Source organism: Chlamydotis macqueenii, unplaced genomic scaffold (assembly GCF_036417535.1).
Source record: "Chlamydotis macqueenii isolate bChlMac1 unplaced genomic scaffold, bChlMac1.mat HAP1_SCAFFOLD_169, whole genome shotgun sequence".
Classification (NCBI taxonomy): Eukaryota; Metazoa; Chordata; class Aves; order Otidiformes; family Otididae; genus Chlamydotis; species Chlamydotis macqueenii.
This window is the reverse complement of record NW_028239063.1, coordinates 227,464-246,914: the sequence shown is the minus strand read 5'-3', so window position 1 is coordinate 246,914 and position 19,451 is coordinate 227,464.

The following is a 19,451-nucleotide window of genomic DNA, read 5'->3' as shown; positions in this document are numbered from 1 at the left end:
CCAACAGGGCTTCGACTTTTACCACCCGCTGCACCTGGGCGCCCACTGAAATAAAAACCCCGAGAAATCACGAACATCGGGCGATTGCTCCCACACAGAAAGTGCCAGCAACGCAAGCTCTTGCTGCTCCTCACCGGCCATTGGCAGCGCATCTACAGCACCACAGACATCGGCGCTCCGGGCTTTCCCTGACCAACAGGGCTTCGACATTTACCACCAGCTGCACCTGGGTGTCCATTAAAAAAAATCTCAAAAAATCACGAACATCGGACGATTGCTCCCACACCGAAAGTGCCAGCAACACAACCTCTTGCTACTCCTCACCGGCCATTGGATGCGCATCTACAGCACCACAGACATCGGGGCTCCGGGCTTTCCCTGACCAATAGGGCTTCGACATTTACGACCAGCTGCACCTGGGCGCCCACTGAAAAAAAACCCCCGAAAAATAAAGGACGTCTGACGATTGCTCCCACACCGAAAGTGCCAGCCAGTCAAGCTCTTGCTGCTCCTCACCGTCCATTCCCTGCGCATCTACAGCACCACAGACATCGGGGCTCCGGGCTTTCCCTGACCAACAGGGCTTCGACGTTTACCATTAGCTGCACCTCGGCGCCCACTGAAAAAAACCCCCGAAAAATCACGAACATCGGACGATTGCTCCCACACCGAAAGTGCCAGCCAGTCAAGCTCTGGCTGCTACTCACCGGCCATTGGCAGCGCATCTACAGCACAACATACATCGGGCCTCCGGGCTGTCCCTGAAGAACAGGGCTTCGACATATACCACCAGCTGCACCTGGGCGCACACTGAGAAAATACCCTGAAAAATCACGAACGTCGGATGATTGCTCCCACACCGAAACTGCCAGCAACACAAGCTCTTGTTGGTACTCACCGCCCATTCCCCGCACATCTACAGCACCACAGACATCGGGGCTATGTGCTTTCCCTGACCAACAGGGCTTTGACATTTACCATCAGCTGCACCTGGGAGCCCACTGAAAAAAAACCCCGAAAAATCACAAACGTCGGACGATTGCTCCCACACCGAAAGTGCCAGCCTGTCAAGCTCTTGCTGCTCGTCCCCAGCCATTGGCAGCGCATCTACAGCACCACAGACATCGGGGCTCCGGGCTTTCCCTGACCAACAGGGCTTCGACGTTTAACACCAGCTGAACCTGGGCGCCCACTGAAAAAAAACCCCGAGAAATCACGAACATCGGGCGATTGCTCCCACACCGAAAGTGCCAGCAACACAAGCTCTTGCTGCTCCTTACCGCACATTCCCAGCGCATCTACAGCACCACAGACATCGGGGCTCTGGGCTTTCTCTGGCCAACATGGCTTCGACATTTACCACCAGCTGCACCTGGGCGCCCACTGAAATAAAACCCCAAAAAATCACGAACATCGGACGATTGCTCCCACAATGAAAGTACCAGCCAGTCAAGCTCTTGCTGCTCCTCACGGGCCATTGGCAGCGCATCAACAGCACCACAGACATCGGGGCTCTGGGCTTTCCCTGACCCATATGGCTTCGATGTTTACCAGCAGCTGCACCTGCGTACCCACTGAAAACAAATCCCCAAAAATCACGAACGTTGGACGATTGCTCCCCGTCGTAGTTCAGCCCCAACGGGGACCAGACTACGCAGTCTCTCTCTCTCTCCCCCCACTCTCCGAGAAAATAGAATGAGATTTGAGAAACAAAAAAAATCAGAAAAAAAACCAAACACGCGGGTTGAGATTGAACAAAAAGTAAATTTAACAGTAATGACAGAAGAAAACAAGACCGGAATGGAACACAAATACAGTACAATAACTCACAACAGATCTCCACAACCAGTCTCTTCCAAGTAGCAGGGGGCCTCCCTTCAGCACCCTCCTCACTTATATACTGAGCATGATGTCAGAAGGGATGGAATAGCCCTTTGGCTAATTTGGGTAAATTAACACCAGCTGTTAGCTAATTAGTTAACTATCCCAGCCATAGGGGCTACCAGCTTCAGTTCTCCACCCAGCTCAGGTAAATATTAACTCTATTCTGGCCAGAACCAGGACACTCCGACACCGAAAGTACCAGCCAGTCAAGCTCTTGTTGCTCGTCACCGGCCATTCCCAGTGCATCTACAGCACCACAGACATCGGGGCTCCGGGCTTTCCCTGACCAACAGGGCTTCGACGTTTACCACCAGCTGCACCTGTGCGCCCACTGAAAAAAAACGTGAAAAATAACGAACATCGGACGATTGCTCCCACACCGAAAGTGCCAGCAACACAAGCTCTTGCTGCTCCTCCCCGGCCACTGGCAGCGCATCTACAGCACCACAGACTTCGGGGCTCCGGGCTTTCCCTGACCAACAGGGCTTCGACGTTTACCACCAGCTGCACCTGGGCGCCCACAGAAAAAATCCCTTCAAACATCACGAACATCGGACGATTGCTCCCTCATTGAAAGTGCCAGACAGTCAAGCTCTTGCTGCTCCTTACCGGCCATTGGCAGCGCATCAACAGCACCACAGACATCGGGGCTCCAGGCTTTCCCTGACCAACAGGGCTTTGACATTTACCACCAGCTGTACCTGGGCACCCACTAAAAAAAAATCCCCAAAAATCACAAACGTCGGACGATTGCTCCCACACCGAAAGTGCCAGCAACACAAGCTCTTGCTGCTCCTTACCGGCCATTGGCAGCGCATCTACAGCACCACAGACATCGGGGCTCCGGGCTTTCCCTGACCAACAGGGCTTCGACATTTACCACCAGTTTCACGTGGGCACCCACTGAAAAAAAAAACCCGGAAAAATTACGAACGTCGGACGATTGCTCCAACACCGAAAGTGCCAGCCTGTCAAACTCTTGCTGCTCCTCACCGGCCATTGGAGGCGCATCTACAGCACCAGAGACATCGGGGCTCTGGGCTTTTCCTGACGAACACGACTTAGACGTTTACCACCAGCTGAACATGGGCGCCCACTGAAAAAAAACCCCGAAAAATCACAAACGTCGGACGATTGCTCCCACACCGAAAGTGCCAGACAGTTAAGCTCTTGCTGCTCCTCACGGGCCATTGGCAGCGCATCTACAGCACCACAGACTTCGGGGCTCCGGGCTTTCCCTGACAAGCAGGGCTTTAACATTTACCATCAGCTGCACCTTAGCGCCCACTGAAAAAAAACCCCGAAAAATCACAAACGTCGGACGATTGCTCCCACACCGAAAGTGCCAGCCAGTCAAGCTCTTGCTGCTCCTCACCGGCCATTGGCACCGCATCTACAGCACCAAAGACATCAAGGCTCCGGGCTTTCCCTGACCAACAGGGCTTCGACATATGCCAACAGTTGCACGTGGGCACCCACTGAAAAAAAAACCCGAAAAGTCAAGAACATCTGACGATTGCTCCCACAACTAAAGTGCCAGGCAGTCAAGCTCTTGCTGCTCCTCACCGGCCATTGGCAGCGCATCTACAGCACCACAGACATCGGGGCTCCGGGCTTTCCCTGACCAACAGGGCTTCGACATATACCACCAGCTGCACCTGGGTGCCCACTGAAAGTAAAACCCCGAAAATTAATGAACGTCGGACGATTGCTCCCAGAACTCAAGTGTCAGCCTGTCAAGCTCCTGCTGCTCCTCACCGGCCATTGCAGACGGAACTACAGCACCACAGACGTCGGGGCTCCGGGCTTTCCCTGACCAACAGGGCTTCGACGTTTACCACCAGCTGCACCTGGGCGCCCACTGTAATAAACCCCAAAAAATGACAAACGTCGTACGATTGCTCCCACAACGGAAGTCCCAGCCAGTCAAGCTCTTGCTGCTCATCACCGGCCATTGGCAGCGCATCTACAGCACCACAGACATCGGGGCTCCGGGCTTTCCCTGACCAACAGGGCTTAGACGTTTACCACCATCGGAACCTGGGCGCCCACTGAAAAAAATCCCCAGAAATCACTAACATCAGATGATTGCTCCCACACCAAAAGTGCCATCAATACAAGCTCTTGTTGCTCCTCACCGCCCATTCCCAGCGCATCTACAGCACCACAGACATTGGGGCTCTGCGCTTTCCCTGACGAACAGGGCTTCGACATGTACCACCAGCTGCACCTGGGCGCCCACTGAAAAAAAACCCCGAAACATCACCAACGTCGGACGATTGCTCCCACACCGAAAGTGCCAGCAACACAAGCTCTTGCTGCTCGTCCCCGGCCACTGGCAGCGCATCTACAGCACCACAGACATCGGGGCTCCGGGCTTTCCCTGACCAACAGGGCTTCGACATTTACCACCCGCTGCACCTGGTTGCCCACTGAAAAAAAACCCCGAAAAATCACGAACATCGGACGATTGCTCCCACACCAAAAGTGCCAGCCAGTCAAGCTCTTGCTGCTCCTCATGGTCCATTGGCAGCGCATCTACAGCACCACAGACATCCGGGCTCTGGGCTTTCCCTGACCAACAGGGCTTCGACATATACCACCAGCTGCACCTGGGTGCCCACTGAAAAAAAAACTTGAAAAATCACGAACATCGGACAATTGCTTCCACACCGAAAGTGCCAGCTAGTCAACCGCTTGCTCCTCCTTACCGGCCATTGGCAGCGCATCTACAGCACCACAGACATCGGGTCTCCGGGCTTTCCCTGACCAACAGGGCTTCGACGTTTACCACCCGATGCACCTGGGCACCCACTGAAAAAAACCCCCGAAATATCACGAACATCGGACAATTGCTCCCACACCAAAAGTGCCATCAACACAAGCTCTTGTTGCTCCTCACCGCCCATTCCCAGCGCATCTACAGCACCACAGACATCGGGGCTCCGGGCTTTCCCTGACCAACAGGGCTTCGACATTTACCACCAGCTGAACATGTGCGCCCACTGAAAAAAAACTCCGAAAAATCACGAATATCGGACGATTGCTCCCACAACTCAAGTGCCATCCTGTCAAGCTCTTGCTGCTCCTTGCTGAACATTGCCAGCGCATCTACAGCACCACAGACATCGGGGCTCCGGGCTTTCCTTGACGAACAGGGCTTCGACGTTTACCACCAGCTGCACCTGGGCGCCCACTGAAAAAAAATCCCGAGAAATCACAAACGTCGGACGATTGCTCCCACACCAAAAGTGCCATCAACACAAGCTCTTGTTGCTCCTCACCGCCCATTCCCAGCGCACCTACAGCACCACAGACATCGGTGCTCTGGGCTTTCCCTGACCAACAAGGCTTCGACATATACCACCAGCTGCACCTGGGTGCCCACTGAAAAAAAACCTTGAGAAATCACGAACATCGGACAATTGCTTCCACACCGAAAGTGCCAGCCTGTTAAGCTCTTGCTGCTCCTCACGGGCCATTGGCAGCGCATCTACAGCACCACAGACATCGGGTCTCAGGGCTTTCCCTGAGGAACAGGGCTTGGACGTCTACCACCCGATGCACCTGAGCACACACTTAAAAAAACCCCGAAAAATCACGAAGATCAGACGATTGCTCCCACATCAAAAGTGCAATCAACACAAGCCCTTGCTGCTCGTCACCGCCCATTCCCAGCACATCTACAGCAGCACAGACATCGGGGCTCTGGGCTTTCCCTGAGGAACAGGGCTTCGATATTTACCACCAGCTGCACCTGGGTGCCCATTGAAAAAAACCCAGAAAAATCACAAAGATCTGATAATTGCTTCCACACCGAAAGTGCCAGCCAGTCAACAGCTTGCTGCTCCCCACCGCCCATTCCCAGCGCATCTACAGCACCACAGACATCGGGGCTCCAGGCTTTCCCTGACCAACAGGGCTTCGATATTTACCACCAGCTGCACCTGGGTGCCCACTGAAAAAAAACCCCGAAAAATCACGAACGTCTGACGATTGCTCCCACACCGAAAGTGTCAGCCAGTCAAGCTTTTGCTGCTAGTCCCCGGCCATTGGCAGCGCATCTACAGCACCACACACATCGGGGCTCCGGGCTTTCCCTGACCAACAGGGCTTCGACGTTTACCACCAGCTGCACCTGGGCGCCCACTGAAAAAAATACCCCGAAAAATCACAAACGTCGGACGATTGCTCCCACACCGAAAGTGCCAGCCTGTTAAACTCTTGCTGCTCCTCACGGGCCATTGGCAGCGCATCTACAGCACCACAGATATCAAGGCTCCAGGCTTTCCCTAACAAACAGGGCTTTAACTATTACCACCAGCTGCACTTGGGCGCCCACTGAAAAAAAACCCCGAAACAGCACAAACGTCGGACGATTGCTCCCACACCGAAAGTTCCAGCCTGTCAAGCTCCTGCTGCTCGTACCAGGCCACTGGGAGCGCATCTACAGCACCACAGACATCGGGGCTCCGGGCTTTCCCTGACCAACAGGGCTTTGACATTTACCACCAGCTGAACCATGGCGCCCACTGAAAAAAAACCCCGAAAAATAACGAACATCGGACGATTGCTCCCACAATTATAGTGCCAGCCAGTCAAGCTCTTGCTGCTTCTCACCGGCCATTGCAGGCGGAACTACAGCACCACAGACATCGGGGCTCCGGGCTTTCCCTGACCAACACGGCTTTGACATTTACCACCAGCTACACCTGGGCGACCACTGAAAAGAAACCCCGAAAAATCAAGAACATCGGACGATTGCTCCCACACCGAAAGTGCCAGCCTGTCAAGCTCTTTCTGCTCCTCCCCAGCCATTGGCAGCGCATCTACAGCACCACAGACATCGGGGCTCCGGGCTTTCCCTGACCAACAGGGCTTTGACATTTACCACCAGCTGAACCATGGCGCCCACTGAAAAAAAACCCCGAAAAATAACGAACATCGGACGATTGCATCCACAATTATAGTGCCAGCCAGTCAAGCTCTTGCTGCTTCTCACCGGCCATTGCAGGCGGAACTACAGCACCACAGACATCGGGGCTCCGGGCTTTCCTTGACGAACAGGGCTTCGACATATACCACCAGCTGCACCTGGGCGCCCACTGAAAAAAAACCCCGAAACATCACAAACGTCGGACGATTGCTCCCACACCGAAAGTGCCAGCCTGTCAAGCTCTTGCTGCTAGTCCCCGGCCACTGGGAGCGCATCTACAGCACCACAGATATCGGGGCTCCGGGCTTTCCCTGACCAACAGGGCTTCGATATTTACCACCAGCTGCACCTGGGTGCCCATTGAAAAAAACCCAGAAAAATCACGAAGATCTGATAATTGCTTCCACACCGAAAGTGCCAGCCAGTCAACCGCTTGCTGCTCCCCATCGCCCATTCCCAGCGCATCTACAGCACCACAGACATCGGGGCTCCAGGCTTTCCCTGACCAACAGGGCTTCGATATTTACCACCAGCTGCACCTGGGTGCCCACTGAAAAAAAACCGCGAAAAATCACGAACGTCGGACGATTGCTCCCACACCGAAAGTGCCAGCCAGTCAAGCTCTTGCTGCTAGTCCCCGGCCATTGGTAGCGCATCTGGAGCACCACAGACATCGGGGCTCTGGGCTTTCCCTCACGAACAGGGCTTCGACATATACCACCAGCTGCACCTGGGCGCCCACTGAAAAAAAACCTTGAAAAATCATGAAGATCGGACGATTGCTCCCACACAAAAACTGCCAGCCCGTCAACCACTTGCTGCTCCTAACCGGCCATTGGCACCGCACCTACAGCACCGCAGACATCGGGGCTCCGGGCTTTCCCTGACCAACAGGGCTTCGACAATTACCACCAGCTGCACCTGGGCGCCCATTGAGAAAAAACTCCGAAAAATCACGAACGTCGGACAATTGCTCCCACACCTTAAGTGCCAGCCAGTCAACCTCTTGCTGCTCCTCACTGGCCATTCCCAGCGCATCTACAGCACCACAGACATCGGGGCTCTGGGCTTTCCCTGACAAACAGGGCTTCGACATATACCACCAGCTGCACCTGGGCGCCCACTGAAAAAAAACCCCGTAAAAGCACAAACGTCTGACGATTGCTCCCACAGCGAAAGTGTCAGCCTGTTAAGCTCTTGCTGCTCCTCATGGGCCATTGGCAGCGCATCTACAGCGCCACAGACATCGGGGCTCTGGGCTTTCCCTGACCAACAGGGCTTCGACATATACCACCAGCTGCACCTGGGCGCCCACTGAAAACAAGCCTTGAAAAATCACAAAGATCGGACGATTGCTCCCACAGCGAATGTGCCAGCCAGTCAACCGCTTGCTGCTCCTTACCGACCATTGGCAGCGCATCTACAGCACCACAGACATTGGGGCTCCGGGCTTTCCCTGACGAACAGGGCTTCGACGTTTACCACCAGCTGCACTTGGGTGACTGGAAAAAAACCCCGAAAAATCACAAATGTCGGACGATTGCTCCCTGTCGTAGTTCAGCCCCAATGGGGACCAGAGTACGCAGTCTCTCTCTCACTCCCCCCACTCTCCGAGGGAATAGGAGGAGATTTGACAAACAAAAGAAAACCAGAAAAAAAACCAAACACGCGGGTTTAGATTGAACAAAAATAAATTTAACAGTAATGACAGAAGAAAACAAGACAGTGATAAAACACAAATACAGTACAATAACTCACAACAGATCTCCACATCCAGTCTCTTCCAAGTAGCAGGGGTCCTCCCTTCAGCACCCTCCTCACTTAAATACTGAGCATGATGTCAGATGGGATGGAATAGCCCTTTGGCTAATTTGGGTAAATTAACCCCAGCTGTTAGCTAATTAGTTAACTATCCCAGCCATAGGGGCTACCAGCTTCAGTTCTCCACACAGCTCAGGTAAATATTAACTCTATCCTGGCCAGAACCAGGACACTCCGACACCGAAAGTACCAGCCAGTCAAGATCTTGCTGCTCCAAACCGGTCATTGGCAGCGCATCTACAGCACCACAGACATCGGGTCTCCAGTCTGTCCCTGATGAACAGAGCTTCGACGTTTACCACCAGTTCCAAATGGGCGCCCACTAAAAAAAAACCCCCAAAAATCACGAACGTCGGACGATTACTCCCACACCGAAAGTGCGAAGCTGTCAAGCTATTGCTGCTCCTCACCTGCCATTGGCAGCGCATCTACAGCACCACAGACATCGGGGCTCCAGGCATTCCCTGACAAACAGGGCTTCGACGTTTACCACCAGCTGCACCTGTGCGCCCACTGAAAAAAAACCCCGAAACATCACCAACGTCGGACGATTGCTCCCACACCGAAAGTGCCAGCAACACAAGCTCTTGCTGCTCGTCCCCGGCCACTGGCAGCGCATCTACAGCACCACAGACATCGGGGCTCTAGGCTTTCCCTGACCAACAGGGCTTCGACATATACAACCCGCTGCACCTCGGCGCCCACTGAAAAATATCCCAAAAAATCACGAACATCGGACGATTGCTCCCACACCGGAAGTGCCAGCAACGCAAGCTCTTGCTGCTCCTCATGTACCATTGGCAGCGCATCTGCAGCACCACAGACATTGGGGCTCCAGGCTTTCCCTGACCAACAGGGCTTAGACAATTACCGCCAGCTGCACCTGGGCGCACACTGAAAAAAACCCCGAAAAATGATGAACCTCGGACGATTGCTCCCACACCTTAAGTGCCAGCCAGTCAAGCTCTTGCAGCTCCTCACCGCCCATTCCGAGCACATCTACAGCAGCACAGACATCGGGGCTCGGGGCTTCCCCTGACTAAGAGGACTTAGACGTTTACCACCAGCTGAACATCTGCGCCCACTGAAAAAAAAACCAAAAAAACCACAAATGTCGGACGATTGCTCCCACAGCTTAAGTGCCAGCCAGTCAAGCTCTTGCTGCTCTTCCACGGCCACTGGCAGCACATCTACAGCACCACAGACATCGGGGCTCCGGTCTTTCCCTGACCAACAGGGCTTCGACATATACCACCAGTTGCACCATGGCGCCCACTGAAAAAAAATCCCCAGAAATCACAAACGTCGGACGATTGCTCCCACACCGAAAGTGCCAGCCTGTCAAACTCTTGCTGCTCCTCATGGGCCATTGGCAGCGCATCTACAGCACCACAGACATCGGGGCTCCAGGCTTTCCCTGACCAACAGGGCTTCGACGTTTACCACGAGCTGAACATGGGCACCCACTTAATAAAACCCCCGAAAAATCACTAACATCGGACGACTGCTCCCACACCTTAAGTGCCAGCATGTCAAGCTCTTGCTTCTCCTCATGGGCCATTGGCAGCGCATCTACAGCACCACAGACATCGGGTCTCTGGGCTTTCCCTCACCAACAGGGCTTCGACATATACCACCAGCTGCACCTGGGCTCCCACTGAAAAAAAATCCGCGAAAAATCACGAACGTCGGACGATTGCTCCCACACCGAAAGTGCCAGCAACACAAGCTCTTGCTCCTCCTCGCCACCCATTCGTAGCGCATCTACAGCATCACAAATATCAGGGCTCCGGGCTTTCCCTGACCAACAGGTCTTCGTCATATACAACCAGCTGCACCTGGGCGCCCACTGAAAAAAAACCCTGAAAAATCACAACCGTCCAAAGATCGCTCCCACACCGAAAGTGCCAGCCTGTCAAGCTCTTGCTGCTCCTCACCGGCCATTCCCAGCGCATCTACAGCACCACAGACATCAAGGCTCCGGGCTTTCCCTGACCAACAGGGCTTCGACATATACCACCAGCTGCACCTGGGCGCCCACTGAAAACAAGCCTTGAAAAATCACAAAGATCGGACGATTGCTACCACACCGAAAGTGCCAGCCAGTCAACCGCTTGCTGCTCCTTGCCGACCATTGGCATCGCATCTACAGCACCACAGACATCGGGGCTACGGGCTTTCCCTGACGAACAGGGCTTCGTCATTTACCACCAGCTGCACCTGTGCGCCCACTGAAAAAAAACCCCGAAACATCACCAACGTCGGACGATTGCTCCCACACCGAAAGTGCCAGCAACACAAGCTCTTGCTGCTCGTCCCCGGCCACTGGCAGCGCATCTACAGCACCACAGACATCGGGTCTCAGGGCTTTCCCTGAGGAACAGGGCTTGGACGTCTACCACCCGATGCACCTGAGCACACACTTAAAAAAACCCCGAAAAATCACGAAGATCAGACGATTGCTCCCACATCAAAAGTGCAATCAACACAAGCCCTTGCTGCTCGTCACCGCCCATTCCCAGCACATCTACAGCAGCACAGACATCGGGGCTCTGGGCTTTCCCTGAGGAACAGGGCTTCGATATTTACCACCAGCTGCACCTGGGTGCCCATTGAAAAAAACCCAGAAAAATCACAAAGATCTGATAATTGCTTCCACACCGAAAGTGCCAGCCAGTCAACAGCTTGCTGCTCCCCACCGCCCATTCCCAGCGCATCTACAGCACCACAGACATCGGGGCTCCAGGCTTTCCCTGACCAACAGGGCTTCGATATTTACCACCAGCTGCACCTGGGTGCCCACTGAAAAAAAACCCCGAAAAATCACGAACGTCTGACGATTGCTCCCACACCGAAAGTGTCAGCCAGTCAAGCTCTTGCTGCTAGTCCCCGGCCATTGGCAGCGCATCTACAGCACCACACACATCGGGGCTCCGGGCTTTCCCTGACCAACAGGGCTTCGACGTTTACCACCAGCTGCACCTGGGCGCCCACTGAAAAAAATACCCCGAAAAATCACAAACGTCGGACGATTGCTCCCACACCGAAAGTGCCAGCCTGTTAAACTCTTGCTGCTCCTCACGGGCCATTGGCAGCGCATCTACAGCACCACAGATATCAAGGCTCCAGGCTTTCCCTAACAAACAGGGCTTTAACTATTACCACCAGCTGCACTTGGGCGCCCACTGAAAAAAAACCCCGAAACAGCACAAACGTCGGACGATTGCTCCCACACCGAAAGTTCCAGCCTGTCAAGCTCCTGCTGCTCGTACCAGGCCACTGGGAGCGCATCTACAGCACCACAGACATCGGGGCTCCGGGCTTTCCCTGACCAACAGGGCTTTGACATTTACCACCAGCTGAACCATGGCGCCCACTGAAAAAAAACCCCGAAAAATAACGAACATCGGACGATTGCTCCCACAATTATAGTGCCAGCCAGTCAAGCTCTTGCTGCTTCTCACCGGCCATTGCAGGCGGAACTACAGCACCACAGACATCGGGGCTCCGGGCTTTCCCTGACCAACACGGCTTTGACATTTACCACCAGCTACACCTGGGCGACCACTGAAAAGAAACCCCGAAAAATCAAGAACATCGGACGATTGCTCCCACACCGAAAGTGCCAGCCTGTCAAGCTCTTTCTGCTCCTCCCCAGCCATTGGCAGCGCATCTACAGCACCACAGACATCGGGGCTCCGGGCTTTCCCTGACCAACAGGGCTTTGACATTTACCACCAGCTGAACCATGGCGCCCACTGAAAAAAAACCCCGAAAAATAACGAACATCGGACGATTGCATCCACAATTATAGTGCCAGCCAGTCAAGCTCTTGCTGCTTCTCACCGGCCATTGCAGGCGGAACTACAGCACCACAGACATCGGGGCTCCGGGCTTTCCTTGACGAACAGGGCTTCGACATATACCACCAGCTGCACCTGGGCGCCCACTGAAAAAAAACCCCGAAACATCACAAACGTCGGACGATTGCTCCCACACCGAAAGTGCCAGCCTGTCAAGCTCTTGCTGCTAGTCCCCGGCCACTGGGAGCGCATCTACAGCACCACAGATATCGGGGCTCCGGGCTTTCCCTGACCAACAGGGCTTCGATATTTACCACCAGCTGCACCTGGGTGCCCATTGAAAAAAACCCAGAAAAATCACGAAGATCTGATAATTGCTTCCACACCGAAAGTGCCAGCCAGTCAACCGCTTGCTGCTCCCCATCGCCCATTCCCAGCGCATCTACAGCACCACAGACATCGGGGCTCCAGGCTTTCCCTGACCAACAGGGCTTCGATATTTACCACCAGCTGCACCTGGGTGCCCACTGAAAAAAAACCGCGAAAAATCACGAACGTCGGACGATTGCTCCCACACCGAAAGTGCCAGCCAGTCAAGCTCTTGCTGCTAGTCCCCGGCCATTGGTAGCGCATCTGGAGCACCACAGACATCGGGGCTCTGGGCTTTCCCTCACGAACAGGGCTTCGACATATACCACCAGCTGCACCTGGGCGCCCACTGAAAAAAAACCTTGAAAAATCATGAAGATCGGACGATTGCTCCCACACAAAAACTGCCAGCCCGTCAACCACTTGCTGCTCCTAACCGGCCATTGGCACCGCACCTACAGCACCGCAGACATCGGGGCTCCGGGCTTTCCCTGACCAACAGGGCTTCGACAATTACCACCAGCTGCACCTGGGCGCCCATTGAGAAAAAACTCCGAAAAATCACGAACGTCGGACAATTGCTCCCACACCTTAAGTGCCAGCCAGTCAACCTCTTGCTGCTCCTCACTGGCCATTCCCAGCGCATCTACAGCACCACAGACATCGGGGCTCTGGGCTTTCCCTGACAAACAGGGCTTCGACATATACCACCAGCTGCACCTGGGCGCCCACTGAAAAAAAACCCCGTAAAAGCACAGACGTCTGACGATTGCTCCCACAGCGAAAGTGTCAGCCTGTTAAGCTCTTGCTGCTCCTCATGGGCCATTGGCAGCGCATCTACAGCGCCACAGACATCGGGGCTCTGGGCTTTCCCTGACCAACAGGGCTTCGACATATACCACCAGCTGCACCTGGGCGCCCACTGAAAACAAGCCTTGAAAAATCACAAAGATCGGACGATTGCTCCCACAGCGAATGTGCCAGCCAGTCAACCGCTTGCTGCTCCTTACCGACCATTGGCAGCGCATCTACAGCACCACAGACATTGGGGCTCCGGGCTTTCCCTGACGAACAGGGCTTCGACGTTTACCACCAGCTGCACTTGGGTGACTGGAAAAAAACCCCGAAAAATCACAAATGTCGGACGATTGCTCCCTGTCGTAGTTCAGCCCCAATGGGGACCAGAGTACGCAGTCTCTCTCTCACTCCCCCCACTCTCCGAGGGAATAGGAGGAGATTTGACAAACAAAAGAAAACCAGAAAAAAAACCAAACACGCGGGTTTAGATTGAACAAAAATAAATTTAACAGTAATGACAGAAGAAAACAAGACAGTGATAAAACACAAATACAGTACAATAACTCACAACAGATCTCCACATCCAGTCTCTTCCAAGTAGCAGGGGTCCTCCCTTCAGCACCCTCCTCACTTAAATACTGAGCATGATGTCAGATGGGATGGAATAGCCCTTTGGCTAATTTGGGTAAATTAACCCCAGCTGTTAGCTAATTAGTTAACTATCCCAGCCATAGGGGCTACCAGCTTCAGTTCTCCACACAGCTCAGGTAAATATTAACTCTATCCTGGCCAGAACCAGGACACTCCGACACCGAAAGTACCAGCCAGTCAAGATCTTGCTGCTCCAAACCGGTCATTGGCAGCGCATCTACAGCACCACAGACATCGGGTCTCCAGTCTGTCCCTGATGAACAGAGCTTCGACGTTTACCACCAGTTCCAAATGGGCGCCCACTAAAAAAAAACCCCCAAAAATCACGAACGTCGGACGATTACTCCCACACCGAAAGTGCGAAGCTGTCAAGCTATTGCTGCTCCTCACCTGCCATTGGCAGCGCATCTACAGCACCACAGACATCGGGGCTCCAGGCATTCCCTGACAAACAGGGCTTCGACGTTTACCACCAGCTGCACCTGTGCGCCCACTGAAAAAAAACCCCGAAACATCACCAACGTCGGACGATTGCTCCCACACCGAAAGTGCCAGCAACACAAGCTCTTGCTGCTCGTCCCCGGCCACTGGCAGCGCATCTACAGCACCACAGACATCGGGGCTCTAGGCTTTCCCTGACCAACAGGGCTTCGACATATACAACCCGCTGCACCTCGGCGCCCACTGAAAAATATCCCAAAAAATCACGAACATCGGACGATTGCTCCCACACCGGAAGTGCCAGCAACGCAAGCTCTTGCTGCTCCTCATGTACCATTGGCAGCGCATCTGCAGCACCACAGACATTGGGGCTCCAGGCTTTCCCTGACCAACAGGGCTTAGACAATTACCGCCAGCTGCACCTGGGCGCACACTGAAAAAAACCCCGAAAAATGATGAACCTCGGACGATTGCTCCCACACCTTAAGTGCCAGCCAGTCAAGCTCTTGCAGCTCCTCACCGCCCATTCCGAGCACATCTACAGCAGCACAGACATCGGGGCTCGGGGCTTCCCCTGACTAAGAGGACTTAGACGTTTACCACCAGCTGAACATCTGCGCCCACTGAAAAAAAAACCAAAAAAACCACAAATGTCGGACGATTGCTCCCACAGCTTAAGTGCCAGCCAGTCAAGCTCTTGCTGCTCTTCCACGGCCACTGGCAGCACATCTACAGCACCACAGACATCGGGGCTCCGGTCTTTCCCTGACCAACAGGGCTTCGACATATACCACCAGTTGCACCATGGCGCCCACTGAAAAAAAATCCCCAGAAATCACAAACGTCGGACGATTGCTCCCACACCGAAAGTGCCAGCCTGTCAAACTCTTGCTGCTCCTCATGGGCCATTGGCAGCGCATCTACAGCACCACAGACATCGGGGCTCCAGGCTTTCCCTGACCAACAGGGCTTCGACGTTTACCACGAGCTGAACATGGGCACCCACTTAATAAAACCCCCGAAAAATCACTAACATCGGACGACTGCTCCCACACCTTAAGTGCCAGCATGTCAAGCTCTTGCTTCTCCTCATGGGCCATTGGCAGCGCATCTACAGCACCACAGACATCGGGTCTCTGGGCTTTCCCTCACCAACAGGGCTTCGACATATACCACCAGCTGCACCTGGGCTCCCACTGAAAAAAAATCCGCGAAAAATCACGAACGTCGGACGATTGCTCCCACACCGAAAGTGCCAGCAACACAAGCTCTTGCTCCTCCTCGCCACCCATTCGTAGCGCATCTACAGCATCACAAATATCAGGGCTCCGGGCTTTCCCTGACCAACAGGTCTTCGTCATATACAACCAGCTGCACCTGGGCGCCCACTGAAAAAAAACCCTGAAAAATCACGACCGTCCAAAGATCGCTCCCACACCGAAAGTGCCAGCCTGTCAAGCTCTTGCTGCTCCTCACCGGCCATTCCCAGCGCATCTACAGCACCACAGACATCAAGGCTCCGGGCTTTCCCTGACCAACAGGGCTTCGACATATACCACCAGCTGCACCTGGGCGCCCACTGAAAACAAGCCTTGAAAAATCACAAAGATCGGACGATTGCTACCACACCGAAAGTGCCAGCCAGTCAACCGCTTGCTGCTCCTTGCCGACCATTGGCATCGCATCTACAGCACCACAGACATCGGGGCTACGGGCTTTCCCTGACGAACAGGGCTTCGTCATTTACCACCAGCTGCACCTGTGCGCCCACTGAAAAAAAACCCCGAAACATCACCAACGTCGGACGATTGCTCCCACACCGAAAGTGCCAGCAACACAAGCTCTTGCTGCTCGTCCCCGGCCACTGGCAGCGCATCTACAGCACCACAGACATCGGGGCTCCGGGCTTTCCCTGACCAACAGGGCTTCGATATTTACCACCCGCTGCACCTGGTTGCCCAGTGAAAAAAAACCCCGAAAAATCACGAACATCGGACGATTGCTCCCACACCGAAAGTGCCAGCCTGTCAAGCTCTTGCTGCTCATCACCGGCAATTGGCAGCGCATCTACAGCACCACAGATATCGGGGCTCCGGGCTTTCCCTGACCAACAGGGCTTCGACATATACCACCAGTTGCACGTGGGCGCCAACTGTAAAAAAATCCCCAGAAATCACAAACGTCGGACGATTGCTCCCACACCGAAAGTGCCAGCCTGTCAAGCTCGTGCTGCTCCTCATGGTCCATTGGCAGCGCATCTACAGCACCACAGACATCGGGGCTCCGGGCTTTCCCTGACCAACAGGGCTTCGACATTTACCACCAGCTGAACATGTGCGCCCACTGAAAAAAAACTCCGAAAAATCACGAACGTCGGACAATTGCTCCCACACCGAAAGTGCCAGCCAGTCAAGCTCTTGCTGCTACACACTGACCATTCCCAATCCATCTGCAGCACCACAGACATCGGGGCTCCGGGCTTTCCCTGACTAACAGGGCTTCGACATTTAGCACCAGCTGCACCTGGGCGCCAACTGAAAAAAAACCCCGAAAAATCACGAAGATCAGACGATTGCTCCCACACCGAAAGTGCCAGCCAGTCAAGCTCTTGCTTCTCCTCGCCGGACATTGGCAGCGCATCTACAGCACCACAGACATCGGGGCTCAGGGCTTTCCCTGAGGAACAGGGCTTCGACCTTTACCACCCGATGCACCTGACCACACACTTAAAAAAACCCCGAAAAATCACGAAGATCAGACGATTGCTCCCACATCAAAAGTGCCATCAACACAAGCCCTTGCTGCTCCTCACCGCCCATTCCCAGCACATCCAAAGCACCACAGACATCGGGGCTCTGAGCTTTCCCTGACCAACAGGGCTTCGACATATACCACCAGCTGCACCTGGGCACCCACTGAAAAAAAACCCCGAAAAATCACAAACGTCAGACGATTGCTACCACACCGAAAGTGTCAGCCTGTCAACCTCTTGCTGCTCCTCACTGGCCATTGGCAGCGCATCTACAGCACCACAGATATCAAGGCTCCAGGCTTTCCCTGACAAACAGGGCTTTAACTATTACCACCAGTTGCACCATGGCGCCCACTTAAAAAAAACCCCGAAACATCACAAACGTTGGACGATTGCTCCCACACCGAAAGTGCCAGCCTGTCAAGCTCTTGCTGCTCGTACCAGGCCACTGGGAGCGCATCTACAGCACCACAGACATCGGGGCTCCGGGCTTTCCCTGACCAACAGGGCTTCGATATTTACCACCAGCTGCACCTAGGGGCCCATTGAAAAAAACCCCGAAAAATCACGAAGATCGGATAATTGCTTCCACACCAAAAGTGCCAGCCAGTCAACCGCTTGCTGCTCCTTACCGCCCATTCCCAGCGCATCTGCAGCACCACAGACATCGGGGCTCTGGGCTTTCCCTGATGAACAGGGCTTCGACATATACCACCAGCTGCATCGGGGCGCCCATTGAAATAAAACCTTGAAAAATCACGACGATCGGACGATTGCTCCCACACCGAAAGTGCCAGCCAGTCAACTTCTTGCTGCTCGTCACCGGCCATTGGCAGCGCATCTACAGCACCACAGACATCGGGGCTCCGGGCTTTCCCTGTCCAACACGGCTTCGACGTTTACCACCCGCTGCACCTGGGCACTCACTGAAAAAAAACCCCGAAAATTCACGAATATCGGACGATTGCTCCCACACCGAAAGTGCCAGCCTGTCAAGCTATTGCTGCTCCTCACGGGCCATTGGTAGCGCATCTGGAGCACCACAGACATCGGGGCTCTGGGCTTTCCCTCACGAACAGGGCTTCGACATATACCACCAGCTGCACCTGGGCGCCCACTGAAAAAAAACCTTGAAAAATCACGAAGATCGGACGATTGCTCCCACACAAAAACTGCCAGCCCGTCAACCACTTGCTGCTCCTAACCGGCCATTGGCACCGCACCTACAGCACCGCAGACATCGGGGCTCCGGGCTTTCCCTGACCAACAGGGCTTCGACAATTACCACCAGCTGCACCTGGGCGCCCATTGAGAAAAAACTCCGAAAAATCACGAACGTCGGACAATTGCTCCCACACCTTAAGTGCCAGCCAGTCAACCTCTTGCTGCTCCTCACTGGCCATTCCCAGCGCATCTACAGCACCACAGACATCGGGGCTCTGGGCTTTCCCTGACAAACAGGGCTTCGACATATACCACCAGCTGCACCTGGGCGCCCACTGAAAAAAAACGCCGTAAAAGCACAAACGTCGGACGATTGCTCCCACAGCGAAAGTGTCAGCCTGTTAAGCTCTTGCTGCTCCTCATGGGCCATTGGCAGCGCATCTACAGCGCCACAGACATCGGGGCTCTGGGCTTTCCCTGACCAACAGGGCTTCGACATATACCACCAGCTGCACCTGGGCGCCCACTGAAAACAAGCCTTGAAAAATCACAAAGATCGGACGATTGCTCCCACAGCGAATGTGCCAGCCAGTCAACCGCTTGCTGCTCCTTACCGACCATTGGCAGCGCATCTACAGCACCACAGACATTGGGGCTACGGGCTTTCCCTGACCAACAGGGCTTCGACGTTTACCACCAGCTGCACTTGGGTGACTGGAAAAATACCCTGAAAAATCACAAATGTCGGACGATTGCTCCCTGTCGTAGTTCAGCCCCAATGGGGACCAGACTACGCAGTCTCTCTCTCACTCCCCCCACTCTCCGAGAGAAT